Here is a 4,942-nt window from a genome sequence, read left to right on the forward strand (position 1 = left end):
TAATTTTTTTCTTTGGCATGCGGCTAAGCTATTCTCTCATCTCGGCACGAGGGGTTCGTTTCAAAACTCATCTGTCAGCCACATGTGGTGCATTTTCTAAAAAAAAGTTGAGTGACAAAAGTCTCCTAACCATGGACAGCCGACTGACACACAAAAAGTATACTACATCAAACATCATACGCTTCTGCGTTTAAAAACTGTATGTATATATATATTTCAGATTGATGATATTTGCAGTATATATATATATAGTTATATTTAATGTGTAAAAACGCTAGACCGTATGACTGTATAGAGAACAGTAGGTCACGTGAGAAATTGCGGGTAAGTGCACGTGTTTCTAATGTTTTGAAATCTTATACGCGTCTTTTTCTTGATTCATTTCATATACGAGAAGACTGCTACGCTCGTTATTTATTCCATTTGAACATATGTTCATTTAGAACTTGGTTAGATCATGCGCAATGTAATATCTCTTAAAATAATTTTGTTATCATTATATTATTAGGTAACCAATTCCACCCTAATCTTATTGAAATATCTCGCGAAAAAAGGTGGCAAATTCTCAATAGAAAACTATAATACGACGGAAGGTCAGAGGTCATCCAGGGCTCTGTATCTGACAGGCTGTAACACCATTAACGACATGGCGTTATGGTACAACTCCTCCATTTATCTCCTACAAGATCAGTTAAAAGACCATCCCCATCCGGGAATATTAACTCGATATAAAACAATCTTCGTTTGACCAGGACCAAGGAACGACCCACGCCGGACAATTTAGAAGAGGATATGTGATGACAAAAACAGTAGTAGTCGATGAATCTCGGTCCGCGTGGACGCGAATCATCTTGATCTCGTTTGACCTTCTGAGCTTCAGTTACCCATGGATACCCAAGCGATCGAGTTGGGCTATAGTTTAGGGGGGGAATTGGGAATTAGTTGCAGATGAGAGCCATGCCATGGAGAAGGGAAAAAGCCAGACCAGTAATCACTGACAAAAACAGGCGACTCTGGTTAAAGGTTTTGACAACAGAAAGGGGGTAATTTGGTACAGACAAAAATGACGTTGCGAAAAAACAAAATTTTTATATTATTAATGAATAGCATTAAATTAATCGGTTTCGTAGTTAATTATACCAACATATTATTTAGAAGTTAATTCTACTGTATCGTAATTTGTCCCACATGTATTTAATGAATCTAAATTGCAATTAAACATTATGTACTAAAATCGGTTATAAATAATCCGATTTTTGATTAAAAAAATATATATATATAACTTTAAAGTGTACTTTAAGTATCTAAAACTTAATTTTAATTTGATTAAAAAATTAATTACTTGCGATTAAAAATTATTCGAAAACAAAATTTCATTTTAAGCAGTACGTTTGGTTCTCCTTGACTATTATTGCGCAGCAGTTGAGAAACTTATACAGGGGCTACTAGCTCACCTCGTTTCTAGGCCTATATGGGACCTTAGAAAACAGTTCTTTTGTATTTTAGTAGCTACTTACGTCGCAAATACGTTTTCCTATAATGAAATTAGGATCACGAAGACTCTAATCAGTCTTAGACTAACAAAACCAGCCAATTTTCTTTAAGAAAAGAAAAAAAAACCACCTAAGATAATTTAAATGACACGGGATAAAAAAATCTTGGCAAAAAATCGTCCCATCATACATTATTCTTTTGGGTGCGTTTCTTTCTGGCGACATTGGGTTAATATTAGCGCGGGAGCGAGCTGCTCGCGGAGGAGCTTTACTGGGAAGCTGTCAGCTGCCAAAGGCGGCCCTCCTAAGGGGCCGTTAAGCGATTGAAGACTATTGCAGCAGCGAGGCTTAAGACGTTACAGAAAAGAGAAGGGAAGAGAAGATAGAAAATATCTATGGAAGACGTTAAGTGGCAAAAGAAGAGTTTCAGAGAAACAGGTGCCTCTTTCTCATTGCTAGTAACGTTCAACCGAAACCTTTTCTCCATCTTCGATATACACTTTTAAAGGGATAATAAAACGCCCGCTCATAACGTCCCGCTCAAAGTAAAGGGTCAGTTTAGAACTGTGCATATCCAACATTAAATAAGACAGGTCAGGTATTATACCATAGGTTTAAAATATATGTTCCCTAAGTATGACACACTTACTGAGAGCTATGACTACACTCGGTTTTGCAGTCCATCTAGTCCTATTTAGTCTGTAGTAAGCCTTTGACAGCGCCTCACCAGGCGTCTTCGCTTTACCTCAAATCTATAACGTACGTTGTCACTTCATGACAAGCTCCAGTTTGTAACCAGTGACAAACTTATGGTGAACATATCTTATGAACTTATAGGTAGTCGTCAAATATAATTTTATACCCCAACGTCATTTGCCTAATTCACAAATAGGCCTAATGGGCCACAACTTTTAATATTGTAGTTATCACCGTTTAAATATTCAATATTTTAATCCGTTTCGTATAAACAACTTCAGTACGACCCTTAAATTTCTTTCCCAGACAACCATGAGCTGAACTTCCCTCAAAGTTTTCTATATTGTGAAAAGATGCAGTTTTGTAACATGGCCGTTGACTTACTGAGTCAACCCACCTCCCAACTTCACGCTCTCTTTAAACAAAGCAATGTTATTACGGACGGCTTCAGTTTAAGTTATTCCAAGCGCCTGTAAGAAAGCACAGCCTCAAATACAGGCTCATCCTCGCTAGATCCAACCTGAATTTCTTATCGACAATGATCAATTCGCGCCCGCGCTTGGGTCAGTACGTATTCTACCACGTATATGCGTTGTATAGCGAAAGTGCGATGCAGTTCCAAAGACCAAACCATTAAATGTTCCGTTACGGAAGTGGTGGGAATGTTAACAGCTTCGCGTCGTTAGAAGCACACGCCCAGGGCTAACCTCCTCAAACACTTCAAGGCCTAACTACAATTTTTTGGACAGGGTGAATTCCCAGCGGGAAAGAGAAAAACAACGGGGAAAACTTCAAAAAAAACCTGCTTAGTTTTAGAGAAAGTAGATTTACGGATAAAAATTCGAACTTGGAGTTGAATAATAATTATAATACCAACAATTTTGTACGTAAATTGTAATTTTAATGATAGTTGAAGTAACTCCCTGACTGTCTTGTTTCGCTTGTGCTGTTTAGTTCAAGGTGCGTAATAGATTGAACCAATAGTTTACAAGAATAAATTCAAGACCTACGTTCTGAATACCACCACAATTTAATTCACAAGGTTCACTATCGTAGACAGTTAACTTCCTCTACTTCCTAACTAAGTATATCCTCCTTGTATCTCTCAAAGTTTCTAAATAATTGCTGAGAGGGTGTGTAGGTTTTTAGGTCCATGCAATTTGGTCCATCCTATCCTCCTAACATCAAACCGTTCCTCCTGTCCCCTACTCCTCTTATTTCTTCTGGTAATACGTTAAGATGTGTACCCAAGGATTATAGAAACTAAAGTCTTGGGTATGTCTCTCGAAAGCGTCGAGAGGTTATTTGTTTTAGCCTTTAAAAAAGGGGGCTAACCGGAGAAGCGAAAACCAAAAAGGAAAAAAAGAGGAAGACAGGAATAAGAGGTACGTGGGGAGATAGAGGAGAATGGAGGGGATGGGGTGTTAATCGCTTCTAGTTTCTCCTCAGTTTCCAGAGAACCACTTATTTTCATCCGTAGGACAAGTGGCAATATTCCCATAGAAGTATTAGGTACAAACGTGGTAGAAATTTTACTTTTTTTCCTCTCTCTCAACCTCCCTCTCTCTACATCAACCTCTTCCCTCAGTGGCCTTGTTCTAAAGCTTCAGGATAAATAGGAAATTTTCTTAAAAACTAACATAACGAAGATAAAAGTTCCAATTTTTCTTATTCACGTATTGGTTGACAAGTTTAGCGGTTTGCAATAAATTGTTAATGAATGTTAAGTGTGTTATTTAAGGTTCCTAATTATGTTTATAGTGTTTTTAACGTTGCGAATAACCAAAGGTCCGTACCATAGATTTGTTGTAATTGTCAACCCATGGAAGTCGGTATAGGTACCACCATAAGTTTATAAGATATGTTTTATAAGTTTGTCACTGGTTACAAACTGGAGCTTGTCATGAAGTGAGTGAGGTAGGTCATAGATTCGAGGTAAAGCGATGCCTGGTGAGGGGCTGACAAAGGCTTAGTACAGACTAAGTTGGAGGATGGACTAGTGTAGCTCTCTGTAAGGCTCTAGCATTACAAAGAATAGGTATTGTCATACTTTTGGAACATATCTAATAAACTTATGGTCCGATTTAAATTTAAACGTAGGAGTTTTCACAGCTAGCATATGTTCGTAAAAATCCAATTACTATATGTCACAATTTGCGACACCTACCACGGTGTACAAAATATTATTTTGTCAATATTGGTGTCACACAAAAAGGACTCGAAAAATTATAAAAAAAAAATATGAAATTTCATTTGCATTTTTTCTTTATCAATACTGATTAGAGATAAAACTAAAAAAATAAAAAATAAACTTAGTAATGGTCCAAGTTTATAATTTCCCAAGAGGAGTGAAATGATTCTGGGATAAATATACTGTATACAGTATACACGAGGAATGAATTTGCTAAATTATAGAAGAAATGTGTTAGGAAGTCCTCAGGAACTAGTTGTCGGAATGGCAGATGTCAATATACATGAGAACCTCCCCCTGTTGCGGAAAAAAGGGGTCTGGTGATAAGGAAATACATACACACGTCCCGCGCTATGAGGCCACACAACAACATAATGAACATAATGCGATGAGAGAGAGAGAGAGAGAGAGAGAGAGAGAGAGAGAGAGAGAGAGAGAGAGAGAGAGAGAGACCGAGGGAGAGAAAAAAATCAGAGCATTGATAACTAAAGACAGACAGCAGCCTGAACATCTTTTACTACTTCCTCTATTGGAACCTAAATATTTTGTTTTTTTGGTGTTT

The 4,942-nt window shown here is 37.4% G+C and overlaps 1 long non-coding RNA gene across 1 annotated transcript; it reads left to right on the plus strand.

Moving 5' to 3' along the window:
• Positions 1-237: 237 nt before the first annotated feature.
• Positions 238-1,181, plus strand: LOC149650938 (uncharacterized). Its single transcript, XR_016370860.1, has 3 exons — positions 238-324; positions 509-657; positions 753-1,181. It is a non-coding gene; the product is annotated as an uncharacterized LOC149650938 (long non-coding RNA).
• The last annotated feature ends 3,761 nt before the right edge of the window (positions 1,182-4,942 follow it).

The sequence above is a fragment of the Phalangium opilio genome, unplaced genomic scaffold (assembly GCF_054372755.1).
Source record: "Phalangium opilio isolate 3A_F unplaced genomic scaffold, DU_Popi_V2 ptg000082l_1, whole genome shotgun sequence".
In the NCBI taxonomy this organism is placed as follows: Eukaryota; Metazoa; Arthropoda; class Arachnida; order Opiliones; family Phalangiidae; genus Phalangium; species Phalangium opilio.